The sequence below is a fragment of the Corvus hawaiiensis genome, chromosome 7 (genome assembly GCF_020740725.1).
Source record: "Corvus hawaiiensis isolate bCorHaw1 chromosome 7, bCorHaw1.pri.cur, whole genome shotgun sequence".
In the NCBI taxonomy this organism is placed as follows: Eukaryota; Metazoa; Chordata; class Aves; order Passeriformes; family Corvidae; genus Corvus; species Corvus hawaiiensis.
The window spans coordinates 23005141-23030323 of NC_063219.1; the positions used below are offsets into that span (position 1 = coordinate 23005141).

General features: G+C 38.3%; 1 long non-coding RNA gene across 1 annotated transcript in view; it reads left to right on the top strand.

The window, feature by feature from the left end:
* Positions 1 to 6990, top strand: part of LOC125328944 — a 64889-nt gene extending 57899 nt beyond the window's left edge. The window contains exon 7 of the long non-coding RNA XR_007204974.1: positions 1879 to 6990. This is a non-coding gene — a long non-coding RNA (uncharacterized LOC125328944). The remainder of the gene's footprint in view (positions 1 to 1878) is intronic.
* The last annotated feature ends 18193 nt before the right edge of the window (positions 6991 to 25183 follow it).

Sequence of the window (25183 nt, forward strand, 5' to 3'; positions counted from 1 at the left end):
AGTACCAAAGAGAAGTCATGTAATACCTGCTATGGTCAGGTAATATATGGTAAGGAAGGTGGTAGGAGAGACCAAAGATGACGTATCACACAAAGTCTGGATGTATACAGCTGGCTGTAAACCTTTATCATATCCTTATGGATACTTCAACACCATCAACTCCAAAGTCCTAAGATGTCCATGGCTAGAGAGCACTTTCTGCTGCTGGTGGTTAAGACTAGCACTTTGTCAGATTTTAGGTTGGCATTCTGAGGTGGAGGTGCCCCAAGAGGGTCACAGCTTTGGCACTCAGTTCATGTAAACCCCTTTCATTTCTGTGGGTTTTATCACCATAGCTCTGGTTTGGTTCATTGAAGAATTTTTATTAGGTATGTGCCTCACATTTAACTGTTTCGGAAGCCACATAGTCAACATTTGGAGACAACAGAGTAGAAGAGATGAAATGGTGAATAATGGAGCTGAGATGATGTGTATTTTTAATGATATATATTTTGTATCATAGTATGCCATTACATAGAATAATATTCACAACGTTATACAGGCAAGACAAAATAATCTAACAATACTCAAAGAAGCTAATTTTGTAAGGTTCAATAATAAGACCATTAATATCATAAAAATTTTGAAAGTTATAATGTTACAATGATATTACAATTTTAAATCCATAGTGATACCCCTTCATAGTCTTAGTAGTATTTTTTTCCCTGTATAATTTCATATCATCGGGATACAGTCAAACAAAAATTAGTAAAACAAGTTGCATTTCAGAGAAAGAAAATATTTGCTCATCTTGTCTTGCAGTGTCTGGAGACTTCTGCAATTGTTTACTTGTTCACTTTCTGTAAGCTGTTGTCAGCTCAGCTGTCTGAACTATAGCTTCATTTTTAAATATTTTTCACTGAAAAAATACCAACTAAGTCTCTGAATGTTTTATGTCTACAGCCACATCAGATATCACAACAAAAAGGAGGCTTATGTCTTGAAATTACTCAGTGTTGGCTTCACCCTTGTCAAGGGCTGGCTCCCCATACGGAAGCTGACAGTCAGGTTTAGGGTACAGTAGATATGTTTCATCAGTGAGAGGAATCAAGTTGTGTGTGTGCACAGAGCATGATCTTAAAGTCAGTGATTTCACTGACAAAAACCAAAAGACATCTTTTTCCTTCATAGCTGTAGACACCTGACTGAAGGTACCTGGAGAGACACCGTAAGCGGGAGGCGCAAAGACAGCGGGCAGAGTGTTCCTACTGAGCATATTCATTCTGAAGGGTTATTCAAACGCCTCTCTACAAAAAAGCCTCAATGTAAACAATGTCAACCGTCTATGAAAGCAGGTGATTTAGGTCACTGAGCAGTGTACCTTGGTTAAATTATATTATTCTTTCAAATACTTAATATACATCTGAGCTATTCACTTTGCTTGTCTGTAAAATTTTCAGTAAGGAGAACCATCCACTGCTTTAGAAAGGAAAGCAAACAAATGGAGGCGTGCAGTGCCATTGAATATTGGAAAAAATCTTGGGTAAGGAAGACCACACATGATCTATCCAAAGGAGATTTGAAACTAACTGCAAGTGATGAGAAGATACTGAAATTCATGTGAGCATGCCTGAGAACTGTGAAAGAAAGGGGCAAATTTTTATTATTGGGATAAAAATATCACCAAATGTCTCATCATTCTTAGATCCATTCTTATTGCAAGGAGAAGAAAGATTGGGGGGAGGAGGGTGCAGGAAGAAGTAAAACCTTTAAAGCGTGTATAAATGCTGGAAATTCAGTTAAATTTCAAGTTTAAAAGCTCATATTTCACTCTTTGGATTGAAATCAGGCAAAAGCTTTGCTCAAGGAACTTGAAAATCTCTTGTGTCTTTTCTCCAGAGTGACTGGCTGTTACATCTGCACAACTGGGCCAAGGAAGCTTCTGAAATATTGACTATTGCCAGCCTTTGAAGGAGAAAAGAATGTGGAACAAGCAACCTCCTCCTCCTATGTTTTGTATTTGACAATCAGATCCAGTTGCAGACTGTCCTCAGGGGCCCAGGAACTGTGATCTTAGCTCTTTCAGGAGGTCTGCATAGGAAACAGCTCCCCAGAACCACACTGACCCACCAATTAGCAGAATCTTGCACAGCACTCCAGCCACGGAGGAAGGCTTCCCTCGTTACAGACAGCTACTTGGGACGTCAAGGTGGGGCAGCAGCTACCAGTCAGTGTGGCATCTGTTGTGCAATGTGGCTGCTTATGAGCTTAGAAATCCTGCAATCAACTGTATTTCAGCATGGCAAGATGCTGTTACTTTTCTCTGTTTTAGTGGAAATGAGAGAGAACTCAGCTGTGGCTAAATACTTACTGCTTTTTACTATGTTTTCAACACAATCCTTTTATGTGTATGTACATCTCGCCTGCAAACATTCCTACACACTCAACAACAGATGCATTGAGGATAATTCTGCCAATTACAAAGCTACTAGGAGTGCTGTAGTTGAACTCTGAGTATAGAGCAGCCAGCTGAAGTAGACAACAACAATTTTTGACACAGCTGGTCACAGCTGACATTTCTGTTCTTGATCCACTGAGTCATCTGAATCCTGTAAGAACATTCATCATGGAAATAGTCTGAAACAGAGAAATAGCCTGAGCTCTCCTGCAGAATCTATTCTTGACCCAATCTGCAATGTTAAGAAAAGGCTCTGATAGCTGCGTATTTTCTCTTCACTCATAAGTAATAGGGGTGCACTGCTTGCTGGTCCTAGTCCTTGTGGTCACAGTGGGATTGTCACTGTTTTATTAGTTACTTTTGCTCTTTCTGATGTTCCTGTAAAACAACATTCTGTTTCAGGAGATGTGCCTGTCAAGGAAGCGGGGAGAAGGTGGATGACATGATGAGTGGCTTCCAACACTTTGTTTATGTCTCCATGGGGTGGAAGCATTTTGTTAACTCTGCACTCTCAATGTGGATCAGTCACTGCTGCCAACATAAATAATTTCAAATATTTCACTGAGAATTGCTGCAAAGCTACAGGAGATTTCTGCCTATATGACTGAGATAGTGTCTCCTTTGATTTCAACTTGATTTAATTTTGTAGAAGGAGAGGCAAATACAGGATGAGTGATAGTGCAGCCCTCCAACTTGCATTATTGATACTTCCAAAGTGTCCAGTTCAAATGGGGGCAGAATGTTAACAGAACTGAGAGTATCAGTCTAGTGGCTGAAGGACAAAAATAAGCTGCCTTTTTGATCTTTGCTGGTCAACAAAAGCATGCTTTGCTAGCTCCAGAAGTCTTTCATGTGAGAGAAAATGGACAGAGATGAAAACCTGTGTCTGATCTAACACTTTGGCAAGCTTTATTTTCTTACACCCACAGGAGAAGATTTCTGGCCTTGCAGAAAAATGGACAGAAGTAAATCAGAAGTCCCTTTCTGCAAAGTAGAAAGTCACTGGTAAAGTTTATTCTGTGTATAAAACACGCTCTGTATCATGCTTAAAACTTTGGCCTCCACTGAAATTAGACTGGTCAGAAAACTGGAGCCTCTGGGCATAAACCAGACCCTCAGTTCTCTAAATGGACCACAGTGCAAGATTTAGAAAAAATGTTTACTATACTTGTCATCACTTTTCTGGCATATTTTGTTTGGAGAAGCTGGATCAGGCAGAGCTAGAAGCCCGATAAATTTCTCTAACCACTGACTTGGAGTACATATACCTGAAACTGAGCAAGTAATTCAAAATAATTTTTCAGATAAATTCATTTTCTTATTTATTTTCTGAATGTAAAAAACCTGTGAGAAAGTAATGAGTTCCATTAATTCACTAATTGTTTGAACCTACTCCACATACTCTAAGTGATATTTTTATTACCTTAGAATGGAGTGATCGGAAATAATTTGTTGAGTTATTTGCATTAAATGTCTGTCCCTGCTTCGATGAGCATTGCTGTGATTGTGAAGATAAAAAGATGGGAAATCTCTGAGGCTTTTGTATTTTCAGACAATGAGAACAGATTAGGGACCAGGAAAAAAAAAATGAAGATTAGGGGATTTTCGAAAAATAAACCTGGGTATTGCTGGTGGTTTTCATGTCAGAAAAAGATGGAGTTTTTTTGATTGTGGTACATTTATTTCTCTCAAGTTTAGAACCCATGTAATGGTCTATTATTCTCAGTGGGTCACTCAGGTAAGGCTGACCTGGACTGCAGCACAGTGCAAAGAGCAGGTGAGAGAGTTTCGTGGCAAAGGAGATGTTCAACTCAAGCTTCTCCTCTGTGAGTTTTACCGTTTTCATCCTGCTTGACATTTCTCAGAGTAAGCTGTATTACAGATTAGTAGCCCTTGGCAGTAGGCTGGAGAAAGATGAGATTTTAGTGTGATATGCTACACAGGCATGGAGGGGAGGGAAACAAAGAATATGTGTGAAAAATTGAAATGACAAGGTCATGTTGATAGCTTGGTTGTGGGAGCTGCCACGGTAGTTTGTTGCATTATGATTAGAGATGGGCCAACTAGCATGAATGAGATGAAAGCTGGTTTGAACTCCTCTAACCAGACTGAAGAGGAGCCCATGGTAAGGCTAAAACCCATCTAGCACTGGTAGGCTTGGTTTCTCAACTTTAATGTGAACTTCTGCTTCTGATAATTTAGCTCAGAATAGAAAGCAGGAATCTAGAAAAATATTCAGGACACTCATCTGGTCTAAAATCCTTCAATCTGGAAAACTTGATTATATAAAAACATATAAAGACATTTTCATATCATTCCCAGCCTTCCATCTATGACAAAGAGCTCCATATCCTTGTTAATAACCATCCTGTTAACAAAATGAAACAAAGTCTGCAAAGCTTTCAAATTTCAGCACAAGGTCTTTTTAATTATGAAGCACTCAGCTGAGATGCCAAGCTTCTGTCAAAGTGTGAGTGTGAGAGAGTAGTCTGCGTACGAGGACTTGCAGTGGGAACTGCACTGAGGTAAGCCTACAATCCCTCTGTCAGCTGTCTCTCTTCTCTTTGGCTTTATCCTGTGGGAAGTAGCTTTACATTCAGATTCAGACTACAAGGGATTCTGCGAAAGCTGAATTTCTGCACTGGCCGTGCTTATTCTGCAGTGTATGTCACACTCCCTGTGGTGAGGGCTAAGTTCTCCCTATTTTGTGCAGCCTCTGTCTAATGCAGACAAAATTCCTCCTTCTCACAAAGATTCCAGGAGACAGCAAAGGCAGAGAGCAAGGGCAGGTGGAGACAAGCATTGCAGTTTACCTTGGACTCCCTGTTTTGAAACACTTGCCAAGCTCACTGGGGTAATAGTTGTGATTTGGTTGAATAACAAAATCCATATCCAGCCCATTTCTGAAAAGTGCAGTCAGCAGTCTTCCTTTTGCCTTAATAATGTCACTCCTTAGTTCTTGGTTGCAGATATTCATGATGATACAGTGGGGCAGAAATACACAGGAGCCCAGATTGTTTTGAAGTGGCTCTAGAAGTCACTGAAACAATGACCTATATTGGTATAGGAAACTTTTTTCCTGACCATATTCATCCTCAGTGTGCTTTACAGACCTGAGAGATCCATCTCTTTGAACTGTGCAATGCAGAGCAGAAAGCAGCTTCTCAGCTGAGGCTGCAGGGAACACTCTGCTACGTGAGGACTGGAAGGATGAGCAGAGCTTCTCACCCATATCTGGATAAAGGATTACCCCTTAACACGTTTTCCCTTTCTTCCCCTCCGTTCCATTCCCCTCCCAAAAGTATACAGCAATGAAAGGTAACAGGTCTGTCAGACTCCTTTTCTCTTTTACTTGGAGGTAAATGAATCTGACCTAACATTTAATGAAATCTGCTTTAAACAGGATGAAGACAGCAGCTTGGAAAAACAGAAAAATAAAAGAAAAAGAAAGCGTTCTTCTTCATATGTAAATTTTCTGCAAAGAAAATAAAACTTGAAATTAAGCTTACTTGTGATTTTGAAATGTATAGTTTATTATTTACCCCCAATTATTTTCTTAATGGCTGGGTTTCCATGGTCTAGTAAAGTCACTGCACTTAAAAGGACCCTCTAAGAGAGGTGTTTGGGTTTTTTAACAAATTATCGTCCATTTCTGCAGATTAAATAATGCTTCTGAAAACATGATGCAAGGCCTCAGAATACTGTCCATTGATACCTGCAAAGTCCAATGAACTCCTTACTAGATACTTTTTTTGACTTTGTAGTTACCACAGTCTGATTTATTATTGTAACAGATTTACTTGTATGGAAAATTAACAGGCATTATATGGCTCTCTATATAATCCATAAATAATGCTTTCTTCTTCGGGGAGTTTAAAGACACATGACTTCGATGTTACTGAAGATTGTGTCATAATCATCAAATGGAGCTGGTGCCAAATAAACCAGATGGAGCTTTCACTCAAAAACCTGCATTTATTTTTGATATCTGTGGCGTATTTTTAATCCATGCAACTTTTAATAGGATAAGGTAAGAAGAAAGATCTGCTCCCAGAGAAAAAAGAGAACCATTAGAAGCTCTCATCTTATTATCTGACCTGACAGCACAAATAGATGATGGGAAAAAGTCAAAGTACAATACCCAACTCCAAGTGGAAGGGATTCATTTGATGCTTTCTGCTGGAGCAGAAGATGGCATGAATGTTTATTTCATCCTCCTATACTATGAAAAAATTCAGAGTATTTTAATTTATCTGTGCACATATTACTCCTTAATTATACTTGATTACATTGCTATACTAGCACATTTCTTTTTCTGTCTCTTTGCAAGAATATATATAATTTTATTGAATACATAGCTTTGCCTCTGTCTATCTCAAATTGCTTTTATATGCATCTTTGTCTGCACTGTATTATATTCTGCCTGTAGTACAAAAGAGACAAAAATAAGAAGTTTGATAAATAACCAATATGTGTCACTTTTTTGCAAGAGGTATGACATAAAAAAGCCCTACAGCTATAACTCACTTTGGCCTTCTAGAGACATGGGGAGACATAGGGAATATATATATATAAAGAAAAAATAAACTCCTATTTAATTGCTTTTGCTTTGTTTTTTTCCAAATGCCTCTTTTTTTCTCTCCTTTTTTTCTTTTTGTAGCGGTAGTCCCTGTCTTTTCTACTAAGTGAACATGGATAATCCGAAATAATACTCCACTAAGTTTCTTTTAGCATTTGAATGTGTGAAGACTATTGTATGAAAAATTACATTGCTTCTCTGAAAGCTGTTCAGCCTTATGTGTAATTTCCTCTTATCTTCTCTTTATTCACGTGTGTTCTCCTAAGAGAAAAAAATAACTGTTTGTGGCCTAGGATGTATTTTTTTGTTATTGAGACAGATGAAAATTCTGTATGCCAAATGCTCTCATGTTTATAGAGAACAAACAATCCTACACATTCCTTCCCTGTGCCTGTACAGCTCCCTTTCAATCAGTTCCCTGAACTCCTATAACATTGGAGACTTTCTGCCCCACTTGCAGAGACTGCAGGCATAGGTTGGAGCCTACTTCCTTTGCCCTTCAGAATATAAAGAATATAGAACACAGAAACCAGGATTTTGCCATTTAATTTTAATTTTTATATTTTGATTTCCCAGATAAAATTTTTGAACAAGATCTGAATTTTGCCTTACTGTGTGCAATGTTAGTAGAATTTCATGGTAATGAGCTGAACGAATTGTAAGGGGAGGTTTTCATACTTGATGCTGTAAATACATAACATATTATTGCAATTCATATCATATGTGATTTTCCAATTAAATTTCTGACAGATGAAAGGCTGGGTTTAAGACTGACATAGAATTCGGGTTATGCAAGAGAAGTTAATATCTGAGTATGGGAGAGTCACCTCTGAGGATTGAGCTGGTGGGCTCAGTCCTGAGCCACTCACCTCTCCACGCCCAGCACTGTAATCAGCAAGTCTCTACACAGAGGAGAAGAGTTAAGCAATCAGGGTGACTTAACCATCAACTTGACCTTTAAGATCCCTTCAGAACAGGTTTGATCCACACTGATTTACTTTATCCTTCAGACCATCAGATCTGTATAAAAACCCTGATTGACCAGAAGTAATTATTTGATGCCTTATGTTAGCAAGGTCTCAAGGCCCAACATGGAAACTGGGGGTGAAAGTCACACCTTATTGAAGTCAAAGGGAGGATTGCTTTCAGTGGAACTGGGATTTCACCCAGCAAACCATACCAACAGTGTTTGGGTCCTACCTATGTCTGAAGGCATGTGAATCTTTCTGTGGTGCCCATCATACTACATAAAGGTATCTTGCAAGCTAGTCTGATATCTTCATCTAAAAATAGGAGATTTCATTTTTAAAAATGTATAGTGATGGCATAAATTATGTACTGGATTATTACAAAATGCTGTGTCACCTGGTATGATAATTATATTGTTCTGTCATTCCTTTGGTAATGAAAGACTTCACTTATTTGTATGTTATTGTTTTACTGAGCATGAGGAATACAGCACATTGGGGGCGAAAAATGCAAAAACCAACATTAGGCAGTTATCTTACAGACATAGGAGCAAATAACATAGACATTTGTGATAATCACCAAAATTTATCCTTGGATTTCCGTAACTACTTCTTAGTAACTTTAGTAATTTTGTTTCCTCCCTTACAGCTCCTGCAAAGGTTATTTCCATAACCTGCCCCTTTCCGGGGCAGATGAATCAGCTGCCTTTGTAACTCCCTGTTTTGTCTCTAGGGGTAGTTTTCTACCTATATCTTGATCCTAATATGTTGGATTCTTTCCAAAAACTGCTGAGAAACTAGACTTCTCTCAGTCTTGTAGCTGAAGAGCTGATATGCAGATGCCTCAGTAAACATCAACTATTATGTAACAAGATTGCTAGGCCAGTGTTAAAAATATATTTTGCTTATTCTGATTTGACTCTAATTATGTCATGCATGAAGTTCTATTTGCTTAGGAGACAGTCTGTAAACAATTTAAATTACTCTCACCTATGTACCTACTCCAGACATTGAGGATGGGCTGCTACAGAGTACTAGGACATGTATGGACATAAATTCCTAAAAATCACAGAATATTACCGAACTCAATAAAATTGTAGAAGACAAAGTTCTGAGAACACCTTTCCCAAAGCATTGGCATATCCTACATATGACTTTGTTACTGAGTTTTACACTAACATGGTGCTCCAAGTATGGCATTAAGTGGGTTTATTCACAGACATGACACTTTCTCCAAGGCCAATTCCTATTTGTGACATGCAAAACCAGAGATCCTTCTTCGCATATGATTTATTCTTATCCACCCATAAACATAAAGAAGTACAATCTAACTTCTGCTGGGAGAAAGAGAGAAACTTTTAAATTTAAATAGTCGGCTTGAAATAGTAGACAACTTACAATTGGTCTTGAAAACAAAATAAATTAAATATTTTATAATTTCTTATTTTCTATATTAGGTATACAAACATATACACTACAATATATCATAATTACACATTGCATTATATTAATACAATATACAATATATTAATTTACATGTTTTTCTATACTATACGAATAATATATAGAAAATATTTCATATTCATAGATATATATTTTACAGAGAATGTTATATAAACTAGAAATAAGTTATTAAATACAGTTATATATATGAATATGGTATATTCATATATATTCCCACATTCCCTGATGAATGATTCACTCTCTCTCCTGGGCAGGATTTCTAGGATAATATTACACGGTTCTAGCATGGATACATTCTGCAGCCACCGAAGATACTAATCACAGAAGAAAGTGGTATAGAAACTCATATTGATGTTTTGCCTTTCCAAAGGAAGTAATTGACAGCAAAGCAAATTTCAAGGTCTGGTTGCCAACATACTCAATTAAGCAGAATTTGGAGGAGGAGGAGAAGGAGGAGGGGGATGGCTGGAAACTCCCAGTCATACTACAAATGTCAGCTATCTGTTGTCAGAGACCTGGTGACGTTGAACCAAACTGTGAAATATGTGTAATTCTTCAAACATTGCTGATGATGTAGCACCAGATTTTTATTTTTTTTTGTGTGCATGTGACTGCTTTTGACCATGACAGGTTTTCATAAATCTGGTGTCATTACAGAACACATGACTTGTGTCACCACTGCTACAACAAGAGAAATCCATCACAGACCAAAGTGCCAGGAAAAGTCCTATTCACTATATAAGCCCCACTTAAGCTTTCCAAATACAGCTTGACTGGAATTTAAGTGGGCCATAGGCCATGTTTTGCCTCCTATACAAAGGCATGCATTTTAGACTGTGAAAACAAATTAAAATATAAAGCATTTTCTACTGTAACATGAAGCTATCTGAAGTCACAAGGCCATTCAGAGCTAGACATCTTTGCTAGTATTTTACCATGAAGGCCATGTTAATTTTTGTAGAATATGAAAATAAACAATAAAACTGTCCAGTATTATTTTAATACTTTTATTATTAGACCTTCAACCTACAGACTATATTAGATCTATCTGAACAGAGTTGTCTGTATCCTTCTCAGACCACGATCTCTTTGAGCAAGGATCATGCCTGTCTACTTGTTTATACGCTCCCAAGATTGTTACAGGCTACAAAAAAACTTTTCTACTGTGAGACATCTGTTGAACTCTGAAAAAACCCCACATTTATTCATCTCTATATGTAGCATGCATATATATATATATATATACTTATATAGACACACACGTAAATATAGAAACCAATAAATACATATATTTGCTTACAGGAAAGTGATTGGCTACTTCACTGGAATGCTTCCTGACTTAGGCAGCCTCTTCATATAATACTACATTCTTTTTTTCCTTTCCCAATATTTAAATGTAATGCTAGCTGCTATTTTTAATGTGCTTCTTATAATAAGCAAAAGTCCAGGACACTTTAAAATAATTACACAGTGATAAAAACATGTAATGAGCAATTTAAAGCCTATAGAGATATTTATGTCATCCCATTCTTTGCAATGAGCAAAATCCTTTTTGTGATTGATTTCAGTAGATTCCAGCATCTGCTTTCTTTCCTGAATTCTAAACATGTTGATTTTACTAAGCAGTGCAGCCTTTTATACCTACTTGTCTTAATGCAGTAAAGTAGGAAACTCTGTACCTCTAGAGACCAACTATCCCCACTGAGGTGCTTTGAATTGGCTGTGTGATCCTAAAGATCATTTTTATTCCACTGATATTAATTTCTCCCTATTTCAATAAAACAATAGAAAATAAAATATTCTGTTCATCAAGGCACATGTACCTAATTTCATATAATATTTCATTTGAAATTGTCTCATATTATTCTCTCTGATTCTGTTAAAAAAATCACTATAGTGGGAGAAAGTCAAACTAGAGATTATATTAGGCTGAGGCAAATGGTATTCACCTTTTATAGTCCCTATGTTTTATAATGAAGATACTTCATTGAAACAATGATGCATACTTCAACAGTTCCCTGGAGAGCAGTGAATCCTGTTTGGAGAGATTCATGATTATGTGCATTAGCACAATCCAACTGGAACTTGCCCTTAAAAACGAACCACAAGAGAAGCTGATCAGTTCCCGCTTATGTATATAATCAGAAGGTTATCATATTATCTCCCCTTCCCCAGGGAAAAGCAGATGCATATTCTTCTACCACTGTAAGAAGAGAAATGCCAAAGGAAACAACAATCTCCCCCTTCTATGCTTTCAGCAACATTTACTCTATGAATCCAGAAAGACCTTTTAGAACAAGAGGAGGAGCCTCTCTAAATGAGGATTTATTTTGCATACAATTAGTCAGAGTGTAAACCTTTTTAAAAAAATTACATCTGCATTAATTTAGTCAAGGCCATCAATAAACCAGAAGTGAGTTCAAAGACTGCTATAAATGGCAGAGAGATGAGACAAACACTTCACAGAGTCAAGGTTTGCGAAGATATACATGAAGCTCTGTGTCCTGAAGATGAATGAGGAACACTTGGCAGTTCTTGAAGCAGTAGTTTATTTAAAGTACAAAAAATTCAGTGAAAAATACTTCTGGCCAGCAGTTGGTGCCCAGCTTTCAAGAAAAATGGCAGACCACCACCAAGCTAGTGACAATGATAAAGAATAGTCACAAAGATTTGCAGATTTATCTTTAGGTTTGTAGCAACCTCAGCTCCGTGAAAAAGCGTGTAGCGGTGAGACTCCTTACCACCTTTGAAAACAAACTAAAAAGAGCTACTGCTGTGTCTTGGTGCACATTATTAAGTAGTCATTACACATACCAGACAGTAGCAATAAACTTTATCATCCAAAATGAGCAATCATTTGATCTAAGCTTGGAAAGATTAAACAGTGCAACGAAACCAGAAAGAAAAAACGAAATTATCAATCACCTTCTGGATAAAGCATACCACTGCCTTATTACCACCTCTTCTATACCCTCTCAGTCTGTAACATTTGTACCCATTTATATTAGTAGGTAACAGTGCTAAATACAATGTAGATTTTGCTTAAAAAGATCCCTCCAATTTTATTACAGTCAAGAAAAATTCTGATGCCACTGACTGACATGTCTAATTTAAGTTTTCAAAAAGTCATTACTAAGACATCTGTGAAAATGAATTTGGAAAAATTCTTGCAAGATGTAGCTTCATCTCACCGAAAGCCACAAAGATCGTAGTTTTTTTATTTTTAGGAATTTTTTCAGGTAAGTATCAGGAGTTCAGCCTTGTTTTTTGCAGCCCTAAGATCTGCATTCAAAAGCTTTCTGGATGTCTATGGTATTTTGTGTGCTGGAAGCAAAAAACACTGCATTTCTCTGTACTAGTTTTTCCACTATTAGGGGAGAAGCATTATGCCTTCTAAGTAAGATATATAGAGATGGCATAATTATACCCTCTAAAGAGGATATAATCTCATAATTGTGCAGTTGAGTTATCCTCAGATTGCACCACAAACCATTCTTGTATGCCTGATAGACTAACACTGGGCTCAGCCTCTAGTTTGAGGGTATTATTTTTACTTAAAAGCTTTAGTATCGAACACACGTATTCGTATGTTGGTTTGTGTGTATGAAGTACCCTATTTACTAATACAGATCTGCCTATCTGGTTAGCTTTTATTCACATGCACACAGATATACACAAACCAAGCACTTGAGACACTCAACCGTTACTTTTTTTTTTTCCACAGCTAATAATGACTCTTCACCACAAAAAAGAAAAACACTTTTTTTAAAATGCAGTGGTGGGGGGAAAGGCTAGCAGGTTTATTTTGCTTAACTTGCTGTGGTGTGTCACATTCAGCTCTAACACTGCAGCTATTACCATATGTCATCAAATAACCAGCATAAGCAGCTGTGTTGTTCCTCCACACTGACCCCATCGAGAAGTTTAGAGACCAGGAGCAGGGTGATACCTATTTCTAGCCCCACACAGTCATGCACATGCTTATGCACAGCTCAAGGAAGTTTTAAAATGAAAAGAAATATTTCACCCTACTGAATAGTTCCCCACTTCTATCTCTTGTTTCTGCAGGACGCATCGTTGCACAGAAATATTTGCCAAATATATGGCAAAACCCATTAAATTCTGATGTTTCTCTGGGTGCAGTAAAGATACAACACAACAACTACATGTATGTTTTTACATCTATATATGCTTTTGTCCCTGCTGTTTGCTGAGTTTTTGAACTTGTGCAAAAAGCAGTTTTCACCAGTGTAACAGTGATGTTTAGTGAAGACAAAGCTTGTTCATCACAGCAGGGGGACAAAGGGGAGGGGGACGAAGGTCAAAGGGTAAATTCCAATTGCTGAGACATGTTTTTATGAGTTGAATCTTAACCATGTGATAAGCAGCATTCAGAGTCTGAGCAAAATGGAGTAGGGAATCTTACTTATCTGGGGGAACATTAACAGACCACTGTTCAGGTTTGATACCTGGCTGACAAGAGCTGGGTTCTTACTTTCCAGTGGTTGCTTTCTCCTATTGTTCTAGTTGTCAAATGTTCTTAGGTAATTAACATGTTCCTTCAGCCTCTGGAAATGGAGAGGAAAATGAGTGCTTGGTTTCTGCTGTATGCATGGCAATTACTTCTGTTTCACAGAGTGCCTTTGATTCCCAAGATACACAAAAGGTGCTCGTGCTACCTTTTTGGTAGAAACAACAAGCAAGAAGGAAGTGGTTTCCCTTACGTAGGTACAGAAACACTGTGGGAACTGCAACCACTGGGTGTGAAGGGGTAACAGCAGCTGTTCCAAGGACAGGTGTAGCAGATTTTCCACTACCTCTTACACAAATAGGATAGGATAAACCTTTGCCCTCTTGGCAGATCCTTTTCCCAGTGGTGAGCAATGCTACTTCTCCTCTTTGTCCGTTTTCTTGACAGCTACATTGGTAGGAGTGCACGAATCCTGCATCCAGGTAAATGGTATTGGTAATATCCTCTTAGAGGATGGGGACACTGATTGTAGCTGTGCTGCTACTGAACTGATGAAGATCTGCTAACCACTATCTCTGCACTATCTATTAGTAGCTGAGCCTAAAGGACCATAAAGATGGGATTTTGGTAAGCAGAGACACCACCCCTGCTGAAACTCCCTAAAGATGTGTCATTAGAAGAATTCAATGAACTGAGTGGGAAATGTTAGCTGGTAGCTCTATATCTGGCCTTGCTAAACCGATTTCTCAGCTATTATTGTTTGATGTAAATGAGTGCATCCACACCAGTTTATCCTTGCAAAGATATTAATCTGTTGGTTTTGTACAAGTTGTAGGAGTACTGCCAGTGATACCACAAATTAGGCCAAACAAAAATAATGAGCCACTTAAATGTTGTGTTACTATATATGAAAGAAGGTTTAGAAAACAAGGTCCTCTCCTTGTCCTGTTCTTAAAGCTCTGTGAACACTGACAGTAATTTAATATAACCAGAACCCACCCACACTCTTTGATTCCTGTGTTTTGACAGACAATTTACCAGTTCCTCAGTTGCTCTAAATCTGCAGTTTCATTTCAGTCACTGGAGCTACATCAGTTTATTCCACTTATGGACCTGATCCAACACCTTCAAATAGCTACAGGAGGAGAAGATTTCTGCCTATTTTGTCCTGCTTCACAGTATCTGCTCCCTATGTTTTCTCATATAGCAAATATGACATAATTTTCTCACCAATTACTGTTACAACTACCATAAGTGGTGGAAAATATGTCATGCAAGCCTGATCCTAAAATAAGCACCTCAAATGAGTAAATGCTACTGACTTTTAAGGACAATTCCCTTGAGTTTAAGTTTATAGGATTATTGCTGGAGTTTGTACAGTACAGTCCACTTCAACAGTACAATTTATTAATGGGAGTAATTGAAATGTATCTTCTGCCTATGAACAGAGCTGTAACATTCACATCCAAATACTGATGATGTCACATATCCCCTGAAGGTCCAAATCTTTCTAAGTGCTTCAGGGGAGATAAGAGATTAACAGCCTGAAGAAATAGTACTACTATGAGCTCTCGTGTAAGCTTCATATTTGTCCTAGAAGAATCAAAATGTAGTAATGGGGCATATTTTTCCACTTCTTAGGTTTCCATTGCAATATCTTTCTTCTCTACCACTTGTATAATTGAGTTTCCCTATTTTGGAATGGGTTCACTTGACCCCAGAATAACCTAAAATATTACTAAATTATTTTCATCATTTTCTAAGGAAAAAATGATTTCCTTTACTCCTAGTGTCAGCAAATAATAAAATATTGTTGCTTTGCTGATAGCACAGCAGACAAAACCCATAAACCTAAACAGACTATTTGCAATGCTAAAAATTGACTCAAACAGAAAGCAAAATTAACTTTTTAATTTTGTTTAAAGCAGAGATAATAAATAATCTCCAAAGCCAAACACTGTTAAAAATCTTATTTTAAACTAGGGAACATTTGACAGCATTGAAGGTTTCACACAGCTAAACAAAAGCTTTCTGAGGGAAGTTTCAGAAGGCATTTCTTTATGCTTTGTCCATATTCTAAGTGCCCTCTACTGCCAAAAGAGTCGTACTACAGAGAAAACCAGCTCGGCTGAGAGAGCAAGTAGGAACCCACCCAGGGACTGCTGGAAAGGAAGAATTTAATACTTCCCGGTACTGCTTTTCAGCCTATATGGAGCTGGACTTGAAAGCTATCAGTAATAAGATGTTGCATTTTTTATAAGAAGAAAAAGGAAAATTAATCCAGTGGTGAATGGAAGTATGTAATCATTTATTTCTCCTGGCAATGTGACTTGTTCCTTTCTGCAGCTTGCTGTTCTCCATTGGTTTCTCTACCTATTTGTGATGTCTATTTCGGCATTTGAGAGAAATATTTCCCGAGACCAGCTGTGCCCGTGCCTAACATGCAGGCAAGTTTTACACTTGTGCCCAAGTACAAAGCCCAGTCAGGCAGAGGAGGAAGGGAAGCCCCTCCCTATGGAGCTGATGGGGTGCAGTGGCTGGGGAAGTTGAAGCAATGTAATCAACACTGCATGCACTCTCACCACAGACGAAATTCTTTCTGGGGCACAGGGAGGTGTCTGAGCCAGGACTTGCTCCCCTGGGAAGGAGCTCTCCTCCTTCCAAGTTAGAGCCACTTGCTGTGCACAGCCCAGCCCTCAGTGAGCTGCTGTGCATTCCCTGTGTGCTTTGCACTGCATTTCTCAGCAGAATTACTTTCATTATTTTTACCAAGCTTATATTGTTCAACAGGGACCAAAAGTGGCTTAGGAGTTTCTGGGTGTTATTTCCATACAAAGCAGTCAGACAGAGAAAATGCAGGTCTGCACTATGTGTAGCTGCAGATCCGATCGTGAAAGTCACTTCTGAAAGCAGCAGGAAAAAAAGACTCACCTATAACTCAACTTTGGCCTTTTTAAAGTTAGAAGTGCATGTTTGTGTATTCTAGATAGTGCATTTGAAAATCTGTATTGTACGTAGTGTAAGAACATGCACATATAGTAGTGCATGTATGTGTGTACATATATATACACACATATATATATGTGTATGTCTGTGTTGTGTATTTGTGGTGATGGATAGTCCAATCATACTGGCCAAGCTGTGAACAAACATAAACCCTAATACTGAAGTCCCTGGTCAGATTAACCCTTCATCTCCCAGCACACCTGGCAGCGCACTGAAAAATTCCCTGACAGTTTCCTGTCTCCTGCAGAGGTCAGTTTGAGTTCAAGTACAGTGTCGGCATTTGAAATATACAGGAATCCTTGAAAAGTGGGAATTATGGCCATTTGTTGATGGTGGGAAGGCCTTGCTGGTTGCTGAAGTGACCAATGCTGTGGGTCCAGCTCCATCTTGGGGACTATTGAAGCTGCTGGGAGTTCCCAGTGCTGCAACAGCCAGCACTTCATTATAAAGAAGTATCTGAGAAATTACTTTTTTTTTGCTTTTTTCTTCCTTTTCTGATTTACAATATGAAAGACATTCCATAGACCTGTGTGACCTCAGGGTGATATTGAAAAACTATAAAAGCAAGAGCTCAGCTATATTCTCTGCTCTTCCTCATGAACGTACAGGATTATTTTTTACAGGATATTCTGAAGTGCCATGTCCAACCTTGTTTAAATAAGGAAAACTACAGGAATGAGTTTGCTACCTTTGGGAAAGGCTTTGAAACCAATTTCCCTTGCAAAATATGAGATAGCACTTTTTAATGATTTTTGCTAGGACTTAGCAGAATTCTGAAAAACAAACAAAAAAATTAAAATAAATTAAGTCTATAGATTCATCAGATTGTAAAGTCAGTTCTTGGACTTGCTAGCTGAGATTCCTCAATAAGCAGTTCATATTGAAAGTGAACAAATTTATACACTGAACATAAGGAGGCAGGTGTTTTCAAGAATCTTTTGCTTCTAGAAATACTCTCATGTTTTACCATGTAATTAAAATTATACCAGCCATATGAGATAGAGCTGAATTATCTTCCACAATATTTATATACATATATATATATATATATTTATATGACGCTTCTGTGCATGTAAGACTTATGAGGCTGCCTCCACTTGAAAGTGAGGCACTTTGTTTCAGTAACTGTAAATTTCAGCATGATTTTGATCCTTCAAGCTTTCCAAGGGCAGGACATCAGCCCTCATCTCAGTGCAGATGCTCAACAGATTTTATTGTTTGAAGCTCATGCTTAATTTGTCTTTTGCTCCTCTGCTGAGAGTGGAGACAAAGGTGTTGATCATTTCTTACCTCTATGGATGGATTTTGTTCTGGATGCAATAGTTTGAGGTGACAAATTTGACTACAGGGAGAAAACCAGACACTAAAGAGCTCTTCAATGTAGTATAGGCAGACTGAACAAGAAGCTGTGGTTTCAAGTGGAAGTGAGCAAAGTCAACTAAGCAAGAACTGTATATAAAACAAAACCCCACAACTCTTCTCCAAGTTATACAAGCTCCTAGTATCTTCAGATAAAAACTGGATATTTTCAAGGAAGTTACACTCTTGTCAAGCAGAAGTTATTTGCTTTACTACAGAGGTAACTGGGTAGAATTCAGTGGCTTCTGATGCCCCGGTAGTATGTTGGATTACATTGGTGGATGGCAAAAATCAGAACTGATGATATTCAGTAGACCACTCTAGCCAGAGCTCTATGAACATTTGCACATGGAGATGCACTAGATATTAATGACATTGGCTTCTCAGCCTGTGTCAGATTTGATTCAGGGACTAGATTTGAAAGGTACGTGAAATGAGATATAAAAGTAGCTGCAAGCAATTTACTCCATCTTGAATTCTGCTAGTTTAAGTGGGTCAGTCTCCAGTGGTGAAGTTTGATTTGCCAAGTATGGCACAGTTCCTGTCCTAGAGTGCTGACCAAATCACCACAGGTGGCTGCAGAAATCCAGGACTCGGCAAACTAGTCAGCAGCAGACTGAGGCCACTGCTAAAAAGGAGAATGAAACCATACAGCAAGACCTAGCAGTATGAGAGGAGTGGAAAAGCGTCAAACCCTGGTACTCCTGAGCTATTGTCTCAATGTTTCTCAGCTGCTCAGGTCAAGCATTCACAGTAAAGGATTCAGAAGATGAGGATGAATGGTCAGACATGCCTTCTCATGCCATTTCCTTGACTGTGGGAGCTACAATCTTTGCAGCTCCCTAGTAAAAAAAGGGGCACAGTGCACATGTTGTTTATGGCAGCTCTCTCCTGGAAGACCATGAAGTTTTATAAGCTCCAGTTGTTTGAATCCAAGATATCACATTCCCTACTCCTCTGTGCCGGTGGCCAGCACTTCCCAGAGACACAGCCTGACTAACAGAGTGGCCCAGCTCCTCTCTCCTGGCCAAGGACTATGTTGTGCTTTGCCTCCCTCTTTGGCTTACACCCACTGCTCTCCTGCTGGGTCTTGCTCATACACACGCACAAACTCTCTCTCCATGTGTATGATGTTATGGATACATGTGGTAAGTCATACACATTCCAGTAATATGCATTACTTCGAGTATTCTTGCACTGCATAAATATTCTGTACATGCAAATGCATGGCTATCACTAATATTCCCTTGCAACCCCCTCCATTCCACTTAAGAGCTCAACCTTCAAGACACCAAGAAAATCTCAGCAAAGGATATTTTATTTAAATTTTATTTAAAAGATACACTACTTTCATTATATTGGAGAGAGCCATAAAAACCTTAAAGTCAGATTATTAGAAAGTATTTAACAAGACAAGTATTTAGAAGCTTCATCTCAGGCTGGTTGCAGAAGATCTCAATAATTCCTAGCTCAGACTTAAATAAGTGTTAGTAAAGTTTGACATTACTGTGATGAAAAATCATACACAAAATCTACAAGCGACAGTCTTGCTTATATCAAGCAGTAATGGTGTGAACATTCTCTTATTTTGAAGAATTAAACAAGATAATTTAATTAGTATTGATCAACTGCAGTTATTGACAGGAAGATTTTATCAAACTATCTGATGAAAACAAAATTTTGCTTGGTAAAAACAATACTGTTGATGCAATAAGATCTATGAAGCATTTGCTGTGCTTTTTGAAGATTTGAATTGGGGATCTAGAACTGTATAACTGTTTTACATATTATATAAGTTAGCCATCATCTCATGGCTCTTGGAGTCTAATTCAAGTGGGAAATTATCTGAGTAGGATCTCACTAGAATTTTTCCCAGCCTTGTCATATTTTTATTAATAACCCATAGAAATCATCTAATCATATCACTTCTGATGAAGTTTCCATATAAAGGAAAGACTGAAAAGTGATAAATAAGGATAAAAGCAGATCACTGCATAGAGACCTAGAACAAACACACGCTTCAATACCTATGAAAAAAGGCTCTTTATCGAAAAGAAAATATGTGTCAGAAATTCCAGACGGTAAGATTATCAGGCAGTATTTCCAATAAAGGAAGAAGTAGAACTCATGGCAGACACCTGAATATGTGTCGCTTCTAGTAGCCATTGTGGTTTCTATGAGTAAGGATATAATTTAATGAAATAAAAAGCAAAACACTTGAGGGTTATAGTGTCTTGATATTGGAGCATCTGCTGTTAAGAGTCCAACACTGCTGTCCACACTTTAAGGAAGACGTTAAAAAAACTCTGAGAGGCTTCAGAAAAGAGGTAGGAAACAAATAGAAAAGCTGCAAAGGTGACTGTAAAGATTAAAAACGGTGGTAAAATTATGTTAACTTGATCACTAGATCAGTTCACACCTGAATATGGAGTCTTGATCATCCAAGCCGTATTTCAACTCACTTTCTGTGTATAGTTTGGGATAAATCTACTGCTTACTCTGATGCAATAACTTCTTCTTGTGGTGGTTTAGAAGATCTGATATTCTTGAGCTTCACCACTACTGACTGTATAACTGCAATTTTCTCCCTCTCAATATTCTTGTGAAAAAGACAGAAAAAGAGTAAGCCCAAAGTCTAGGTGCAGATAAAAACTTGGGAAATATCACCTTAGCTAATAAAGCCATCTACACAATTAGGGCCCGAAATTTTCCTGTATTTTATGCACATGTTGAGGAATGAACAATATAGCTATTTCCCCCTTGCCTTCAGAAGCATGTCTGTACGCAAGTCTGTCTCTGTGCAAACATCCCTGGTGTGAGAAAGGATGGCTGGACAGTTGGGCAGGCTTGTGTTTGCCTCTGCCCTAATGAAGCATGGAGGTAAGTGACGAGAAGCAGAGGCAATGAAAGGCCCTGTACAGCACTACCAACTTGGCTTGAGCTACTTGCTCAAATCTGAATCTGGGCATTGCTACCAAGCTGCAGAGGTAACACTTTGAACTCATCAGAAAGAAGGTCAAAAGAGCAGATTTTCTCAAATCTGTGGTTATCGACATGGAGAAGAGTACTTTGAAGAATGCACAGTTGTTCAGTTTAGCAGAAAGATATGATAAGATCCAACACCTGGAAACAGATGTGAGAATAATTCAGACTAGACATAAGGCTTGCATTTTAAACACTGTGGGTAATTAGGCATTGTGAACTAGCAAGTCAGGACTGCAGTGGGTTTTTTATCACAAGAAAATATTAAGATCGGGTATTTCTCAAAAAGATATATTCAGCTCAACTGTAACTGTAAGATTAGAAACAGGAATTAATTCAGGGATGTTCTTTGGCTTATGTTATGTGGAAAAGGAGGAGAATAGAATAGATAATCACAGTGTGGCATTTTGCCTTAAAATGTGCATAATTGTGAGTTTGAACAGAGAAGAGAAAATGCAAAAGATTTGTGGAAAAGATAGTTCAGTGAAGTAAACATAGTGAGAAATTCTAATCTGTGTATGCACTTCTCTCTCTTTTGTGCAGCCAAGACTCTACCCAGTATATTGGAGCAGACTTGCACCAGTACTGACCAAATTTATTCAGGAGCTGGAAGATTATACCTCAGCTGAGCTTCCACTGTGGATCCACTGCACTTCCCTGAGTGACTGCACAAAGTTTCAGCTATAAAAAAATTGCCTGTATTCTCCAGGGCTGGCAATAAAACACAAAATAACTGAGAATGCAAACAGCTAGCTTAAGTAGATGGGAGAGGACTAAACATCTACTTAGACCTGTAAGTTACATGATGGCTCCACACTTCAAAGCAGTAACTTAACCCACAACTGACAAGTCTGTCTGCTTGATTCTCTGCTTGCCCAAGCACTGAAATGCCAGTTCAGCTGATGACCTGAACCACTCATTCCTATTCCGTGTTGACCAAAATCTAAATTATATTTCCAGAAATGTCATATTCTTTGAGTCATTTTCCCCTTTCCAACAGTTCTTGCAAATCTCTCAGACACCTGGAACTCTCGACCAAGGACCAAATCCTTCATCTCCCACAATGGCAATAAACTATCAGAATTTAGGAATAGAAATAGGTTGCAGCTGCCACATATAATGCCACAGATAACGCAGAATGGAAAAATTCAGCTTTTACTGCTTCCCTAAGAAAAGAAAAATTAACCCTTGGCTTGCAGTTCTATAGTTACCTCTTATTTGAAGCATTTTTTCTTCCAGTTATTTCCAGGAATAAAAACTTAGAACTAGAGCCTGCTCATGCTTGCTGCCATTTAAACTTTTAGGGGTAGTTTTAGAACTTCTGAAAAAGAGAAGTTCATCTTCCTTGAACCTGTGCATTGCCTAACAATGCCCATAATCATTTGCTCCTCATTTCATCAATTTCTACATTTATTATAGTTTCATCACGTGTTAGAGATAGTTAACATTTTTTTGCATGGTCGCTAGACCCTCTCTAATGTCAGAATGAATCTGGGTACATAAAGATTTCACAGATTAGGATCACTGCATGGCTAGTACGGTCCTATTTATTGCTAAGATATTGTAGCAGCTGAGATCAGATGAGGTATTCGGGCCAGTAGGTCAAGTTTCACTGGGAAAGAGGATGGTGCTGTCTGTGAGGGATCCTATGCCCAAGCAAACCAGGCAGTATATCACACTGCAAAGTCTCCCGAACTTCTTTCATGGGAGACAGAGGGGACCATCAGAAATCTTAGTTCTACCAGAGCTGTCTTTTAAAACCAGAAATATTAAATTATATTGCAGCTCCAAATGTGCATATAGACAAGCTGAAATAATAATTTTCATCAAGACACTCAAGTGTTATTAACATCCTTACTAAGTTTCAGATAATGTTCTGTTTGGAAAATACTCTATATCAGCAACATCTGTTCACATGTGAAATGGCAAAAGATGGAAAAATACCTTATGCCACAACTCACAAGAAGTTTTTCCTGAATCACTGACTTCATCAGCAGTCCAGAGTAGGTGCTTTGCAGAGCCTTCTCCAGCAAGTCCCTGTTTTTCCCAGCTCTGTCTTTTCGGGACTCATGTCCACATGCTGCACTTTTTCCAGCCACTGCCAACAATGGCTCCATTCTATGAGACAGAAAGACCACTCACACACTGAAATGGCAACTGTCTGGACAGCATCCTCTGAGGCAACTCAATGAATGTCAGCCTTGTCTTGGACTCTGTTTCTCATATAATTTCTGCTTTACTTTAATTGTACCTTAGCTACACATACATAACTCTTTGAAACGCAACATTTTAATTCCAGTTTTGGACCCTCTTTCTAGAGTCATGCAGTCGATTCCTCATATAGACTTGCCTAGCTTGTGAGTCGATTTAACCAAGGAAGCTTCCCAAGCTGTAGAGTCATGCAGAGGGCAGAGTCACAACTTGGTGCTCTGTGAAAATGCAAATCTTCCTGGCACATCTATGTTTTTTGTGCACCCTCTGCTCAAATTTCTGTTGTACTCAGCAATGTGATAAGGCCTTCACCAAAAAAGTAAAGCAGTTCCTGAGATTACAAGCTTGGGTTATGGCATAGAGAGGATGTCATCTGAGAAAAAGTACTAAGAAAAAAAAAGAAAAGCCGCAGCTTTCATGAAGAAAGAACAAGCAACCTTCAAACCTTGAAAAAAGTGCAAGAAAATCACTGTCCGTTGCTGTCCCACTTATTTTGGGTGTCAAGGACAGAGCAGGTCTGGGTTCCTCACTCAGAATAGGGTGAGAAAACTGCAGACCAGTACAGGAGATGCAGCTGCAGAGATGAATTGTTAAGACGCAGCAGAAAGGAATAAGTCAAAACAAGCTAATCTGGGAGTCGAAAAACACTGATTTCCTCACTTTAACAAACCTTTTTCTGCCAAAGCACCTAGACAGCAAATTTTATCCTGGAGAAATCTTTCCCCCAGTTCTCACTGATGTTTTTTTTCTTCTTGCCCTTTTTCCCAAATAAGAGACCTTGTATTCAAGAAGATCTTGGTGCATACTAGTGCATATTAAGGAAAGACCAGATTCAGTTTAAATTTTTCTTGTTTACAATTTCAGGCTGAATTCTGCCCTCCAGTCCTGACTCCAATGGGAGTAACACTTGTGTAATTGAATACAGAATGCAACCCTTAGGGTTTTGGTCTGACCAGTAACAGAACTTTATGTGTGTTTAATTCATTTTTAGGTTTAGGCATTTTTTCAAATTGGGGCATAAGTTCTGCTCTCGTGTTAGGAATGAAAATAATAAAAAAAGGCAGAAACTTACATTTGGTTTCAGTACAGTCATGCATCCATGCATACATCCATATATAACATGTAGAGAGAAAGAGAGGAAGGAATGTCTGGAAGATATTATTTTTAGAGGTATATAACCATTAGACATCCTTCGTTACTGTTGAAAAAGTGTTCAAATCAATGCAGTAACAAAACATTCACTTGTTTATTGATGAGGATGCTCTCACACCCGGCTGTAACAGGGTCCTGTTGTAAGGGAGAGAGCCTGCAGCAAACTCCCTTGGCTGCACTGGGAGCAGGATCAGGCCTTGCTGGTTTGAAGGTCACTGCATAATACATTCATATTTACAGTACTGAGCACAGAATGGCCTTTTCTGTAGATTTTTACTTTCCTGTAGGTTTTGTATTGTGAAAATATGACAATATTTAGGATGGGATAAAATATACCTGAAGAAAGACATTACTGTGGTCATAAGGAAGGATATTTTCAGTAAGGAACTTGGCCTACTTAAGTCTATGCATGAATCAGTAATAACCAACCTCCTCCTGGAATGCTGAATTAATTCCCAAAGCTACAGTAACCCCTAAATTATCAAAGTTTTGCCAGGCCAAGGGAAAGTGATTACTGTACCAAATCTGAAAGCATAATTGAGGGAGAGAGATAA